Below are 17,528 nucleotides of genomic sequence, written 5' to 3'. Positions count from 1 at the left end.
TTGGATCTCTTTTATTCTTCAGGCCCTGCGGAGATCATACATGTATCCCTGAGCAGTTTTGTCTCTGCCTTTACGGCGAGTTAAGGCGGGCTAGTGTTCGGCTTGTGTTGCCGCTTGGTCCCGACCATGTGGTGGTCGGTCAGCCGCACTGTGTACTAACGTCCTGGGCTCCAACACCTCTTCATCGAATTGAGGTAATAATTTTGCGCTTTGGGTAACTTTTGGCTGGGCGCTTGAGGGCGTACTCCACGGCTGCGAGGACATCGTTCCATCTATCATTGAGCAGATCTTGATCAGCTTGAAGCTGTTGTTGTTTCTTTTTTAGGATCCTCACAGTGGCTATTAGATGTCACTTCAAGTGCTCCTATTCGAGAGGTTCCTCAGGCATGATAAATTCCTCGGTGTCGAGGCTTGCCTCATCCTCGAAGAGCGGAAGATAATTATTCTCCTCCGAGTCTTAGTGTGTGGCATGTTTACCAGGGCTAACTTTCCCATCTTCCTTTTCATCCTGTTCGGAAGTTGGCTGAATGGGGTATTCATTGTCTTCGTCACCATCCGGAGTGTTATCTTCTCCTGTGCCGGTGTTTCTGTCTTTGCTGCGGCGTGACTTAGAGCGGCACCGCTGACGCCGTCACTTTGGTTGTATCTCGGGAGGTTTATCCTCAACTGGATCTTCCTTGTCATCGCCTCTATTCTCTTTTGGTGCATCCACCATGCATACGTCATACGAGGAAGTGGCCGTCCAGCGTTCGGTAAAAGGCGGGTTTTGGGCCTCTTCTTCTCCGGCATCGTCGTCCATACCATCGATGTCATCGGAGCCATAATCGAGCATGTCAGTTAGGTCTTTGACAGTGGCTATTAAGTGGGCAGTGGGTGGTAAGCGAAATTCTCCATCATCGGCCTCCAGTTCAAACCGGATATAATTTAGTTGTGAGTCCCCCGCTAGGGAGAGTATTTTTAATGAGTTTTGCACATTGCCTAAAGGCGAGTGCTGGAAGATGTCCGCGGAGCTGAATTCGATGATCGACGCCCGGTCAAGGTTGTCATGCGCGCACGCACGTGCCTCCGAACCTGTAGCCGGAAATGTATCCGAAGTTCTGGCAACACAGATCTCACTTGATGTTGGGTCTGTGTGTGGCTCCAACGCCGCTACATTTGCGGCCTCCATGGCGGGGCTGATTCTCCCGTCCTCGGATGTCGTGATCTGCTCCGGATCTAGAGAAGGAGCGGTTGTAGGTTCCATCTCCTGGGTGTAGTTCGATGACAGATTTAAGCCATGTTCATCATGGTGACAGGGAGCAGCTACTACCGCGGTCTCGAACCCGTCGAAGATCAAGTCTCCGCGGATGTCTGTGACGTAGTTCAAGCTTGCAAATCTGACCTGATGGCCAGGGGCATAGCTACCGATATGCTCTAGATGGCCAAGTTAGTTGGCCCACAGTGCCAGGACGCCGAACACGAAGATCTATCTGGGGAGGAAGGTTTCTCCCTGGATAATGTTGTTGTGGATGATTGACGGGGCCATCGAACCTCTTGGCGACGACATAGTGGAACTCTCAATGAAAGCACCAATGTCAGTCTCAAAACCGGCGGATCTCGAGTAGGGGGTCCCGAACTGTGCGCCTGAGGTCGATGGTAACAAGAGACAGGAACACAATGTTTACCCAGGTTCGGGCCCTCTTGATGGAGGTAAAACCCTACGTCCTGCTATATTAATACTGATGAGAATGGGGGTTATAAGAGTTGATCTACCACGAGATCGTAATAGCTAAAACCCTAGAAGTCTAGCCTATCTGATTATGATTGTCCCTGTCCAAGGATCTAGCCCTCCGGTTTATATAGGCACCAGAGGGATCTAGGGTTACATAAAGTCGGTTACAGTGAAAGGAATCTTCATATTTGGTCGCCAAGCTTGCCTTCCACGCCAAGGAGAGTCGCATCCGGACACGGGTAGAGTCTTCCGTCTTTGCATCTTCACAGCCCATTAGTCCGGCCCATGGCTAATAGGCCAGGTGCTCAAGGACCCCTTAGTCCAGGACTCCCTCAGAGGCTGTCGGAGCTCGGGCACGCACGAGCACGGCGTTGTGGCGAGCGACAGGACGGGCGGTGGGCTGCTACGGGCACCTGAGGAAGCGCTGGGCATGGTGGCATGCTCGGCTTCAAGCTACGTCTACTCTACACATGGCGGGGTCGAAGCGCGAAAGCAGGGAGCTTTGGTGACAGTGGGGAATGGCGCTACGGCATGGGGGCAAGCAAATGGAGAGAGGGGGAACACAGTGGAGCTCACAGCGAGTTGAAAGGAGGCCTCGGTGAGCTCGGGGAGGGCTTGGTGACGACAGGAGGTCACCGGCGATCTCGGCGACCCGAGGAAGAAGAAGGTGTCGGGGCGGCTCTTCGAGGCGTCCGGCGTCTGGTAACAGTCACGCGATACTTATGGGTACAAAGTTTCGATCGGACACAGGGAAAGATAGGGGCTTATTGTTTCGCCTCCCAACCTTTTACCTCTAGGGTAATGTCAACAATAATACTTTATGATAACCTACATCTGAGTGGATATATATATATATATATATATATATATATATATATATCTCCAACACATAGTTCTTGCCAAAAGAAAAAGTGTAAAAACGAAAGGTGAAGATCACCATGGATCTTGTATTAGGTTAGAAGATAAAAGTAAAAGATAGGCCCTTCGCAGAGGGAAGCAGAGGTTGTCATGCACTTTTATGGTTGGATGCACAAAATCATAATGCAATAGAACGTCACTTTATATTACCGCTTCTGATAAAGAACTTTATTATGTAGTCCGTCGCTTTTATTTCATCCATATCACAAGTTCGTATAAAGCTTATTTTCTTCACACTAATAGATCATACATATTTAGAGAGCAATTTTTATTGTTTGCACCATGAGAACTCACTTGAAGGATCTTACTCAATCCATAGGTAGGTATGGTGGACTCTCATGGAAAAACTGGTTTAAGGGATGTTTGGAAGCACAAGTAGTATCTCTACTTGGTGCAAAGAATTTGGCTAGCATGAGAGGGAAAAGCAAGCTCAACATGTTGGAGGATCCATGACAATATAACTTCTATTTAGATATAAGTAAATATAAGTCATTATGTTGTCTTCCTTGTCCAACATCAACTTTTTAGCACGTCATATTCTAATGAGTGCTAACAATTAGAAAACATGTACAAGATATTATATTTATATGTGAAGCCTCTCTTTCTTTATTACTTCCTATTAATTGCAGCAATGACCAAAACTATGTTTGTAAACTCTCAACAAATTTTATCCATCGTACTCTTTATATGTGAAGTCATTAATCTCCATAAGATCATTATATGACATTTTAATTTCTTTCTTTCTTTTCTTTTATTCCCTTAAGATCATAGCAAGAAAGCAAAGCCCTCAACTCAAAACGACTCTTTACTATATATAACTCACGGACTCGATTACATAGATAGATCTCGAAAGAAAACTCAAAGATAGATCATACTAAAAACTTTATTCTACTAAATCAAGATATAACCAAAAGGATCGAACTAAGAAAAATGATAAAAGTAAAGGTGTGATGGTGATACGATACTGGGCACCTCCCCAAGCTTCGCAGTTGCCAAGGGGAGTTCCCATACCCATGTATTTATGTCTCTTTGTTCGAAGGTGGTGATGATTGAGTTGTTGATGTAGTATACTTCTTCCTCAGTTTGCGCTTGAGGATAGAATTTCCCTCCCTTAAATCATCGATCTGCTGCTCAAGTCCTAATATCTTTTTACATAGCTCCTATTTATTTTCCTGCAAGAGACGAAAAGGGGTAAACTCGATCTTAGGTTTCTCTTCTTTGTTCAGAAGACTCGACTTTTTGAACTCCTCGTGCATATCCACAGGTTGGGGTAGTGGGACTTCATCTTCTTCTAAGTTTGTCTCCTCCTTTCCCTTTGGATCATAGTCTTCTTCTTCCTCCATGGTCCAACCATAATGTTCCGCATCCCTGTATGCCTTTGGGTTTGTGATATAATCAACTACATAGCTCTCTCCCTCCGAATATTGGGATGACATATTTTCATATCTGCCAGGAAAACAACACGAAACAAGAACAGAGGATTTTTCCATGGTACGGTGGTCAAAACCTTAGGGAGATTATATAATGAATTTTTACCGACCAAAAGAAGTGTTTTGCAAAAAAACAGAGTCCGGAGGGCACACGAGGTGGCCACAAGGCAGGGGGTACGCATAGCGGGTAGGGCGCGCCCTCCACCGTCGTGGTCTCCTCATGCATCTTTTGGACTGAGGGAGTCCTGGATTAAGGGGTCCTCGGGCATCCGGGCTATGTGACGTGGGCCGGAATAATGGGCCATGGAGATACAAGATACAAAACATCCTCCCATGTCCAGATGGGACTCTCCTTGTCGTGGAAGGCAAGCTTAGCTTGCGGATGTGAATATTCCTTTCTCTGTAAAACGACTCTATACAATCCTAGCCCCTCAGGTGTCTATATAAACCAGAGGGTTTAGTCTGTAGAGGCAATCATAATCATATAGGCTAGACAATTAGGGTTTGGCTATAACGATCTCATGCTGATAAACTCTTGTAACCCCTATACTCATCAAAGTCAATCAAGCACGACATAGGGTATTACCTCTATCAAGAGGGCATGAACCTGGGTAAAACATCATGTCCCTTGTTTCATGTTACCATCAATCCTTAGACGCACAGTTCGAGACCCCCAACCCGAGATCTGCACATTTTGACACCGACATTGTTGCTTTCATTGAGAGTTCCGCTATGTCATCGCCATAAGGTTCGATGGCTCCATCAGTAATCCGCAACAAAGCTGCCTTGAGGGAGGTCTTTCTCCGCAGCTAGATCTTTGTTTTCGGCGGCTTCGCACTATGGGCCAACTCGCTTGGCCATCTAGAGTAGATCGATAGCTAGCCCCAGGTCACCAGATTAGTTTTGGAAATTTGGATTACGTCGCTTATATCTGAGGAGATTTGATCTTCCAAGGGTTCACAACCCCAACCTTCGCTCTGGCCTTAAATCCGGAGCGCGTCTCCAGGTCCGAACATGGGATTCCCGAGCCCGCCGGACTCTCTGCGGCCATTAAGCCTAGTATGGGAGAGCCGAAGGAAGCAGTATCACCGGCAATCATCATGAAGTCAGACTCCTCTCCGAACAGTAGCCCCGAACCCTTGGAGTTATCATCGTGTGAGCTCGGCCAAAGAGTTCTCTTCTCGACGGACTCCACAAACTCTCTTCTCCCTGACCGAACCTCCCCTTTAAGTGAGGCTCTGGACTTAATGCGATCCCTCATCATTACAGAGGAGCAACGTCCGAACCATGCCCAGCCCGGACTAGGGGCTGAGAGCGGGGAATTTTACGTCCCACCCACCACCCACTTCATCGCCACTATCGAGGACTTAACCGACATGCTCGATTATGGCTCTGAAGACATCGACGGTATTGGACGGCAATGCCGGAGAAGAGCAGGCCCAAAACACGCCGTTTACCGGACGATAGACGGCCAGCTCTTCGTATGACATGTATATGGTGGATACACTCAAAGAGGGTAACGACGATAATGAGAAAAATCCAGCTGAGGATATACCTCCTGAGACTCAACCAAAGCGCCGACATCAGCGGAGCCGCTCTAAATCAAGTCGTGGAAAAGACAGCAGTACTGGCACCGGAGAGAACAACACTCCAGACGACGCCGAAGTCCAAGAAAACCCCGTCGAGCCAACCTCCGAATAGGACGATAAGAAAGATGGGAAAATTAGCCCTGATGACCAGGCTATAAACGAAGACTCGGAGGATAGTAATTATCTTCCACCCTTCGAGGAGGAGGTGAGCCTTGGTGACGAATACTTTATCGTGCATGAGGAACGCCTTCAGCAAGAACGCTTTAGGCGCAGGCTAATAGCCACTACAAGGAGCCTGAAAAAGAAGCAGCAGCACCTCCAAGCTGACCAAGATCTGCTCAACGACAGGTGGACTAATGTCCTGGCAGCCGAGGAATACGGCCTCGAGCGCCCAACCAAGAGTTAACCGAAGCGTAAGCTGCTACCACAATTCAACGATGAGGCGCTGGTGCCTGTACCATCGGCGTGTAACGCAGCCGACCGACCACCACGTGGCCATGACAAAACGGCTGCTCAAGCCGAATACCAGCCCGTACTACCTTGTCGTAAAGGTAGAGACACAACAGCTCAGAAATATACTTACGACCTGCGGCAGGATTCGAAACACAAAGCGGGCCAGACTAGATCGATCTATGGATCGCGGAGGCGTGCTCCGACGCGCAAGGACGACTATCTAGTCGGGCAAGACAGCCATAACAACGCCCGGGCCGAAAAACCCCAGACGGACTCCATCCGAGCTACGTCGTGACATGGCCTGCTTTAGAGGCGCCGCACACCCCCTCTGCTTCACTGATGAAGTAATGGAACATGAATTCCCAGAAGGGTATAAACCCGTGAATATTGAATCATATGACGGTACAACAGATCCCGTGGTATGGATTGAAGATTTTCATCTCCACATCCACATGGCTCGCGCTGACGATCTACATGCCATTAAATACCTCCCCCTGAAACTTAAGGGACCAGCACGGCACTAGCTGAACAACCTACCAGAAAATTATATTGGTAGTTGGGAGGACCTGGAGGATGCATTCAGAGACAACTTCCAAGGTACCTATGTTCGGCCCCCAAATGCCGATGACCTTAGACACATAATCCAGTAACCCGGGGAATCGGCCCGACAGCTTTGGACAAGGTTCCTAATAGAAAAGAACCAGATTGTGGAGTGTCCGGACGCAGAAGCCCTCACGGCTTTCAAACATAGTGTTCGAGATGAGTGGCTCTCCCGACACCTCCGCCAAGAAAAGCCGAAGTCCATGGCAGCCCTCACCGCACTTGTGACCCATTTTTGCGTGGAAAAGACATATGGCTTGCTCACAGAAGCAATAGCACCAGCGACCCTGGTACCTCTGAAATCAGGGACGGCAATGGCAAGCCACAACGCGAGAAGCACAAGCATGGAAACAACCATGAAGGAATGCAAGACACAGCGGTTAACACCGGATTCAGCGGCTCCAAACCCGGTCAACAAAAAGATACATTCAAGGAAAACAGAGATGGCCCATCCAGTCTAGATAGAATACTTGATTGGCCTAGCCAGATCCATGGCACCCACAATAAACCCGCCAATCATACCAACATAAATTGTTGGATCTTCAAACAAGTCGGAAAGCTTAACGCCGAACACATGGGAAAGGGGTCACCAAGCGATGACAATGACCAAGATCTTCGTCAGTTGAACACAGGGGGACAGAAGCAATTTCCCCCTAAAGTAAAAACAGTGAATATGACATATGTCACACATACCCCTAGGAGGGAGCACCAACGCGCACTACGGGACGGCTATGGCAGGGAGCCATTCGCCACCAAATTTAACCCATGGTCGGCTTGTCCGATCACCTTCGATCGAAAGGACCACCCGACTAGTATCCGTCACGGAGGTTCGGCAGCCTTGGTCCTCGATCCAATCATCAGCGGATTCCATCTTACACGAGTCCTCATGGATGGCGGCAGCACTCTCAATCTACTTTATCAAGACACTGTCCGCAAAATGGGTATTGATCCGTCAGGAATCAAACCCACTAGAACTACCTTCAAAGGAGTAATACCTGGAAAAGAGGCCCGCTGTACGGGCTCAATCACACTGGGAGTAGCCTTCGGCTTGCCAGACAACTTCTGAAGCGAAGACATGATCTTTAACATCGTCCCCTTCCACATAAGCTATCACGCACTTCTCGGACGATCTGCTTTTTCCCGCTTCAATGCGGTCCCGCTCTACGCCTATTTGAAGCTCAAGATGCCCGGTCCACGTGGCGTTGATACGTCTCCGTCGTATGTACTTTTCCAAACACTTTTGCCCTTGTTTTGGATTCTAACTTGCATGATTTGAATGGAACTAACCCGGACTGACGTTGTTTTCAGCAGAATTGCTATGGTGTTATTTATGTGCAGAAACAAAAGTTCTTAGAATGACCTGAAACTTCACGGAACATCTATTTGGAAATAATAAAAAATCCTTGCAAAAGATGAAGGCCAGGGGGCCCACCACCTGTCCACGAGGGTGGGGGGGCACGCCTGCCCCTAGGGCGCGCCCCCTACCTCGTGGGCCCCCTGGAGCTCCTCCGACCTCAACTCCAACTCTATATATTTGGTTTCGGGGAGGAAAAAATCAGAGCGAAGGATTCATCGCATTTTACAATACGGAGCCGCCGCCAAGCCCTAAAACCTCTCGGGAGGGCTGATTTGGAGTCCGTTCGGGGCTCCGGAGAGGGGAATCCATCGCCATCGTCATCATCAACCATCCTCCATCACCAATTTCATGATGCTCACCGCCGTGCGTGAGTAATTCCATCGTAGGCTTGCTGGACGGTGATGGGTTGGATGAGATTTATCCAATGTTGGAAAAAGCGGTAGGTGTAAGCGAGGCGGTTGGCCTTCGCCTAGTGCCTAGGCGGTGCTTAAGCGCCCTAGGAGCAGCCTAGGCGGTTATATAATTTTTAGTCTGGCTTGGGTGATCGACGAGCATAGAGAGCAAATCCAGAAGTTGACGCATGTGGTTTTCCCAGGTTCGGGCCCTATGGGGCCGTAAAACCCTACTCCTGTTCTTTGGGTGGATTGAATTGGGGCACAAGTTACAAACATAACCTGCTAGAAAGATGCGTGCAAGGTGCATCGACTGTGTAAGCATGTGCAAAGTGTTGACCCTTGCCAAGGTAGCCATTAGCCTCCTTTTATAAGCGAAAAGGGGTCACCGCAGTCGCATCATGGTCATTTACATGTATGAATAGTGGCTTCGATGTTATCTAACCCAATCATGTCGTACTAGGACAAGGGCATTCAATGCACCATGAGTTAATAATGATCCTTTGGCTAAAGGCGTCTCTCCTTCTATGCCGTCGGGCTGGCCACCTCTATCTTCTTGACGCGTCCACTAGACGGGTGTCAATAAAGTCAACCTTTATCCTCCCCAAGCTGCATGCTTGCTCGACACCTAATCTTGACAAGCCATCAACTGGTCTATGAGGTGGAGTGGCTCAAGAGAGAGGGGGTAATTTTCCGGCAAGGACTTTGTGGGGTCTGTGGCTTGCCGGTGTTGAGCTTGCCGACAACTGGAGTCTTGACCTTTAGTACTAACTTAGTATTTCTCGATGACTTACCAGGATGTCTTCTTCACGGTCTTGGCTTCCCAAGTATTGAGTCTTGGGTAGAGGTATCGTCCGGCAGGCCCTTGCCGTCCGGAGGGCTACAACTACATGTGCACAAGTCTGGGCTACTGAAGGACCCCTAATTTAGTACACCGACAATATCAGGTTATCATATGTGTATTTTATAAATTTAGGGCATATAAGTATGTTAACTACCAGCCACTACAATTGGAATATGGTCCTTTTGGCATTCACAGTGCAACATGGCATGATTTCTCGCTTGGGTAGACAATTTCTTACTTGCTCTGCCTAGACTTCTGCTTATGCCCTAGGCGAGGCATTTGGCCATTGCCTAGCGCCTAGGCGTGCCTAAGCGCCTCCTAGGCACTACCTTTTCCAACAGAGGATTTGTCATGTAATCAAGTTAGTTTTGTTAGGGTTTGATCCCTAGTATCCACTATGTTCTGAGATTGATGTTGCTATGACTTTGCTATGCTTAATGCTTGTCACTAGGGCCCGAGTGCCATGATTTCAAATCTGAACCTATTATGTTTTCATCAATATATGAGAGTTCTTGATCCTATCTTGCAAGTCTATAGTCACCTACTATGTGTTATGATCCGTTAATCCCAAAGTGACAATAATCGGGATACTTACCGGTGATGACCGTAGTTTTAGGATTTCATGTATTCACTATGTGTTAATGCTTTGTTCCGGTACTCTATTAAAAGGAGGCCTTAATATCCCTTAGTTTCCATTAGGACCCCGCTGACACGGGAGGGTAGGAAAAAATATGTCATGCAAGTTTTTTCCATAAGCACGTATGACTATATTCGAAATACATGCCTACATTACATTGATGAACTGGAGCTAGTTCTGTGTCACCCTAGGATATGACTGTTACATGATGAACCGCATCCAGCATAATTCTCCATCACCGATCCATTGCCTACGAGCTTTCCATATATTGTTCTTCGCTTATTTACTTTTCCGTTGCTATTGCTATCATCACTACGAAATACCAAAAACACTACTTTTACTACTGTTAGTGAGACACCTGAGAATCCAAATGATATTTCTAATTCTGATGCTGAAACACACTCTGGTAATGAACCTGAAACTAGTGATAATGTTCATGATGACGCTCAACCATGTAATGATAATGATATAGAAATTGAACCTGTTGTTGATCTTGATAACCCACAATCAAAGAATCAACGTTATGATAAGAAAGATTTTGTTGCTAGGAAACATGGTAAAGAAAGAGAGCCATGGGTTCAGAAACCCATGCCTTTTCCTCCCAAACCATCCAAGAAAAAGGATGATGAGGATTTTGAGCGCTTTGCTGAAATGATTAGACCTATCTTTTTGCGTATGCGATTAACTGATATGCTCAAATTGAATCCTTATGCTAAGTATATGAAAGAAATTGTTACTAATAAAAGAAAGATACCAGAAGCTGAAATTTCCACCATGCTTGCTAATTATACTTTTAAGGGTGGAAAACCAAAGAAACTTGGAGATCCAGGAGTACCTACTATACCGTGCTCCATTAAAGGAAACTATGTTAAAACGGCTTCATGTGATCTTGGAGCCAGTGTTAGTGTTATGCCTCTCTCTTTATATCGTAGACTTGATTTGAATAAGTTGACACCTACTGAAATATCTTTGAAAATGGCTGATAAATCAACTGCTATACCTGTCGGTATTTGTGAGGATGTGCCTGTTGTAGTTGCAAACGTTACTATTTTAACGGACTGTGATATTCTTGATATTCCTGAGGATGATGGTATGTCTATTATTCTTGGAAGACCCTTTTTGAATACTGCAGGGGCTGTTATTGATTGCACTAAAGGCAATGTCACTTTTCATGTTAATGGTAATGAGCATACGGTACACTTTTCGAGGAAACAACCTCAAGTTCATAGTATCAACTCTTGTGGAAAAATTCCATCGATTATATTTGGAGGTTTTGAATTTCCTCTTCCTACTGTCAAGAAGAAATATGATATTCTTATTATTGGGGATGTGCATATCCCTATTGAGGTAACATAGTGTTATTAGAAATTTCTCCGGTTCCATGTTATTCGGAATGAGTTCGTTAACAAGACTTGATCAACCTTGTTAGTGGATTCCTTTTGATGAACATGAGATTGATGAAACTAGAAGGCACAACCTTCTGTACCCTCCTCTTACTTTCTGTTATTATATTAAATAAAATAAAAATAGTATTTTTCTGTCTGTTATCTGATTTATCCATGCAATATAAAAATACCCCGAAAATAAAAGTTCTCCAAATGCCCTGAAATTTAAATATGTTTTTTTCTGGAATATTTGAGAATATTTGGCACTGAGAACACATCAGGAGGAGCTGGCACCTGTCCACAAGGGTCAGGGCCGCGCCCCCTGCCTCGTGGGCCCATAGTGGCCCTCCTCCACTTATTCCTGTACCCACATACTCCTTCTTCCACCCACAAACACGAATATCCAGCTCAAACCCGAGTCCAAGCTCATTTTGCTGCCATTTTCGATCTCCTTGCTTAAAGGACCTCTGGGGAGATTGTTCCTTGGTATGTGACTCCTCCATTGGTCCAACTAGTTTTTGTTCTAGTGCTTTATTCATTGCAAATTTGTGCTGCTTAGGTGACCCTGTTCTTGACCTTGCATGTCAAATTTATATGGTCAAAAGTAGTTTTGATGCATGATATAGGCTCTAGGAACTTGTAGGAGTAGTTGCTATCAATTTTGTTGAGTTTGGTTTACTTTTATTTCAAAGTTACTAAAAATTTCAGAATTTTTCAGAAAATAATGAAGAGACTTTTGAGGGGCTCATCGAGCCGAATCTCGAAGGAAAAGGCACAGAATCCCAAATATAATCTGCCTCGCACCGCAGAGGTTCGGTCGTGTGAATGGCCTTCCGATGATTTCTTGAGAGCAGCCGGGATTTATGAAGATTTTTATGAATTGGTTGAGAATGCATGCCTCACCGCTTTCCTCCACGACCAACGCGATCAGTATCTCTTACTCACAAATATATTTGTGCAAAACTTTCATTTCCATTCTAGGAGCTCACCACCTATGGCGGAGTTTTATTTATATGATGAGCATAAGGAGATGCCACTTTATGATTTTTGTCGGGTTTGCTTAGTCCCTTTCGAGGGCACGACAGAGGAACCACGTCGCAGCGATGTGGATGGGTTTATTGATACCATCACTGTAGGGGAAATGAGGAAGGTTTCCGATGCACGAATCACTAGCATTCATTTTCCTGTTTTACGCTACTTTGCAATATTTGCTAGTCGTTGCTTAATTGGTCGTGGAAACTGTCGAAACCTTAGTGTCCCTGATATTATTATTTTGTTCCACGGTTTATTCAGTGATAACTCTGTTAGTATGGGCGGTATTATTGCCAAACGGTAAAGTCTTAACCGTACAAAGGGCCCCATCTTTGGAGGCATCTATGCTTCACGCCTAGCTGCACATTTCAACATACCTATTAGGCATTATGAGAAGGAAGAAAAATTGCTGCCTCGTGTTTATTTAGATTATAAGAGTATGGTGGAACATAATTTTATTGTTAAGAATAGGGAAGGAGAGCTTAAATACAAATTGTTATTTGATAAACATCATCCTGAGACTATTACCCTGCCTACTCCTTCCTTGTTTGATTTATCTGCAGGCTAGTACCTTGTTCCGTTAGAGGCTATTCACGCCTATCGGAACCCTAAATCAGCCACAGAGCCAGAGCCGGAACCACAAGTTGATCCTCCACGACAGTCTAATTACCATTGGGATCCGGAAATTATTGCCAACCAGTGGCAGTCAGAGTCTTCTTCTTCGCAGTACAACCCCAACTATTACTATGGATATCCGCTAGGCCAACCGTGGCCATAGACCAACTTAGGCAAAAAGCCTAAGCTTGGGGGGTACGTATTTCTCACCGACATTATATTCATGTTCACACACTCATTGCTAGATGTCGGTGCTCATACTTTTTCATTGTATCATCCATGCTAGTTTATTTTCCTTTTATGCTTTCTTCTTGTGTGTTTAATAAACCTTAAGAAAAACCCAAAAAAATAGTTGTAGCTTTTAATTAGTTTACTTTCCATGCTTGTAGTAGTAATTAAAAAGAAAATCCAAAAAGATTTTCCTGTTCTTCTTTTGCTTGTTGGGAGCTTTCTAGTGTAAATAGTTTTATTTATTTTCTTTTCTTTGGGGATCAATAGGGGAAGACCATGATTAAATTGTTGAAGTAGGTCTTATATGCATTATTGTTGATCTGACAAAAGAGCCCATATTGCCTTGTCTTCTCCTGTTTATTGAATGCTTGCAGATTCCAGTTTAGTCCAATACACGTGCACTCTTATTATTATCCACATCATTCGGTCATACAAGTGAAAGGCAATAATGATCATTATATGATGAACTTATTGAGATGGGAGAAGATGATATGAACTCGATCTCTCTTGTTTTTGTAAATATGATTAGTCCATCGTTCCTCATTCAGCCTATTATGAATAAACATGTTTGCAATGACAACTAGAGATCATAGTTTCTTGTGCCATGCTTGATTAGATAGGAGCTTATAATGGTTTACCTTGTGTGCCAACATGCTATTAAAATGATTGTGATGTGGTATGACAGGGTGGTATCCTCCTCTGAATGGTTTACGTGACTTGACTTGGCACATGTTCATGCATGTATTTCAAACAAAATCAACATATCCTTAACGATATTTATGTTCATGGTGGATTATATCCTACTCAGGCTTGCATTCGGTGTTCATTAATTTTAATGCATGTTCATGAATGTTGTCGCTCTCTAGCTGGTCGCTTCCCAGTCTTTTGCTAGCCTTCACCTGTACTAAGCGGGAATACTGCTTGTGCATCCAACTCCATAAACCCCAAAGTTATTCCATATGAGTCCACCATACCTACCTATATACGATATCTACCTGCCGCTCGAAGTAAATTTGTATGTGCCAAACTCTAAACATTCAAATAAATATCTTGTTTTGTATGCTCGAATAACTCATGTATCAACTAGGGTTGTCCATATCTTCCATGTTAGGCGGGTTATTCTCAAGAGGAGTGGACTCCGCTCCTCACTCACGAGAAAAATGGCTGGTCACCGGGATGCCCAGTCCCATGCTTTATGCAAATCAAATCAAAATAATTGCAAACAAAACTCCCATTGGGACTCTTGTTAGTTGGAGGCACTCGTTGTTTCGAGCAAGCCATGGATTGATGCTTGTTGGTGGAGGGGGAGTATACACTTTACCATTCTATTTGGGAACCGCCTATAATGTGTGTAGCATGGAAGATTTTGCCATATCTTGGTTGTTATGTTGACAATGAAAGTATACCGCTCAAAATATTATTCATCTCTATTTCAAAACCGAGCTCTGGCACCTGTACAAATCCCTGCTTGCCTCTACGAAGGGCCTATCTATTTACTTTCATGTTGAGTCATCATCTTCTTATTACAAAGCACTAGCTGGAGAGCACAGCCGTCATTTGCATTCATCACTGTTAATTTATATTGGGTATGACTATGATTGGATCTCTTTTACCATGAATTACAATGTCTAGTCAGTCCTTGATCTTTAAAGGTGCTCCGCATTTATGTTTTGCGGTCTCAGAAAGGGCTAGCGAGATACCATCTTGTTATATCATATTATGGTTGTTTTGAGAAAGTGTTGTCATCCGAGATTTATTATTATTGCTTGCTAGTTGATTATGCCATTGATATGAGTAAACATGAGACCTATGTGTCATTGTGAATGTGGTTAGTTCATAATCTTTGCTGAAAACTTGAATGCTGGCTTTACATATTTACAACAACAAGAGCAAACAGAGTTTGTAAAGTTTTTCTTTATCACTTTCAGTTTATCAACTGAATTGCTTGAGGACAAGCAAAGGTTTAAGCTTGGGGGAGTTGATACGTCTCCGTCGTATCTACTTTTCCAAACACTTTTTCCCTTGTTTTGGACTCTAACTTGCATGATTTGAATGGAACTAACCCAGACTGACGCTATTTTCAGCAGAATTGCTATGGTGTTATTTATGTGCAGAAACCAAAGTTCTCAGAATGACCTGAAACTTCACGGAACATCTATTCGGAAATAATAAAAAATCCTTGCAAAAGATGAAGGCCAGGGGGCCAACCACCTGTCCACAAGGATGGGGCCGCGCCTGTATAACATCTCAAATTTTCAATTTGGAATGTTATACATTAGATCATCAATGCATATCATATTTTTATTTTCTTCTGGCTTGATCATAGAAATTCTACGCAACTCAAGGACCCTCGGAGAGAGTTGGGGATTTCATGATTTTCATATTTGAGTTTTCTCAAATTTTGAAAATAGGATCATTTGATTTTATTTATTTCATCTTCAATTATTTCTATTACAAAAATATGAGAGAGGGAATAAAACGACTTTCCCAAAATAAAGAAATATTGAGGAATTAATAATAAAATCAAATAAGATTTTATTTTGGAGTTATTTGCTATTTTATTTGAATTTAGGAAAAATGCGTGTTTTTCAAAATTGAATTTAGGCCCCAAATAAATGTTCATCCTGTTCGGCTTGATTTTAGAAGCTGGGGAAAATTTATTTTGGGATTTTTGGAGCCCGTTTAGTATTTCTTTTATTTGTTTTTCTGCGCATAATTATTAAAAAAAAACAAAACCAACTTTGGGCCGTGTTCCGCAAGGACTCCGTCCGGCCGGCCTTTATAAGCCGAGGAGCCCAGCCCGGAACCTCCCAAACCCTAGAGCCCCAGCCCCGCCGCCTCTAGCGTCGCCGCCGCCCGCGCCGCTAGTCGCCGCCCTGCTGCACCGCCACCGCCCTACCGCCGCGCCGCGCCACCGCTGGAGCCCCGCTGCCGCCGCCGCGAAGGTTGACCCGCCACCGCCGCCGGTTTTTCCTAGAAAACCATTCGGTTTTCGCCGGTTTTTCGATCAGTTTTTTTAGATACGTTTTTTTATTGATCGGTTTTTTCGGTTTAGTTTATTTAGCGAGCGTTCGCACATTCATTCGTTTTAATGAACGTGTTCATCATTTAGTTCCAGATAACGAACGTTCGCTCGTGAATATGTTCATCGTTTTTCTTTTTCTCGGATTTTCTGCGATTATTTCTAATCGCGATTTCTAATCCGATTTTCGTTCTAGTATAACTTTTCGCTCATTTATCGGAATCAGGCGATTCAAGCGCCTGGAGTTTCGTCTCGAAACCCTCTTTCCGTTTAACCAACTCAAACAAGTTTTTGCCTCTGTAAAATTTGACTTAGATGCAGATTAGTAAACTAAGCTTGTTTCTTTCGCCGTTTGACTTTCCTTGCTTTGTTCGATTTGATTCTTTTTGCAAACCGGAGTTCTTAAGTTGAACTTTCTGGTTAGATCTCTTATTTGATTTTTACCTGTGCATTAGATGATTACTTATTGTATGCTTGTTTGTTTGTGATAGAGTACCCGGAGTGCGCCTCTTGCTACTCCGAATCGCTAGGTTTCGCGGATCATCAGCAAGGCAAGTAACACTTTGATCATACCTCCTACTACCCAGTTTTTATTGCATTAGATCAATCATCAAACATTGCATGATTAGGATCTAATTAAATTGTGGGTTTGGAAGTAGATGAGGTAATACATATTACCTGTTTTATTATCAAACCCTTGGGAGTTACTGCTACGTTGTTTATATTGCCATGCTATGCTAGTAGACATGTATTGGGTGAGTGTATCCATGACAGATGTGAGATTGTTAAATTAATGGTTTATTTAAGGTGGCAACTTAAACACACATCTGGGTGGATTGAGGCACCTGGGTATTCCAGCGATTGCCTGTTTTTCTTTATGGACCGCCACCTAGGCTCAAAGGGATCATGAGATCATTCATACTAGAAACTTCTGTGTGCAGCCACAAGCTACTATGGGCTCTAGCATAGTTGATTAAGTCGTGCGAACTCTTACAGTGGTAGACTAGCAGATGTAGGGGAAAGTAGGTGTAACGGTCTACCCGTTCGTAAGGTGCTAGCACTTCTAAAAGACTGTCTCGGTCATCCGTTTCTCAAACACCATGTAGTGCGAGAATCCCGACGGAGGAGATCGAGTCTTTTGCGGAAAAGTGCGCAAACCTCTGCAGAGTGTATAATCTAATCATGGTTAGCCGTGTCCCCGGTATGGACAGCTTGAGTATCTAGTACTTGGATTATCATGTGAATCTCATCATGCTACTCTAATTAATATTGTTGGGTTTTATATATATGATGCTTAATTGGGATTGAGAGG

This window comes from Triticum urartu, chromosome 2, assembly GCF_003073215.2.
Source record: "Triticum urartu cultivar G1812 chromosome 2, Tu2.1, whole genome shotgun sequence".
Taxonomy (NCBI): Eukaryota; Viridiplantae; Streptophyta; class Magnoliopsida; order Poales; family Poaceae; genus Triticum; species Triticum urartu.
The sequence above is the reverse complement of the archived record's forward strand: the minus strand, read 5'-3'. Positions refer to the sequence as shown.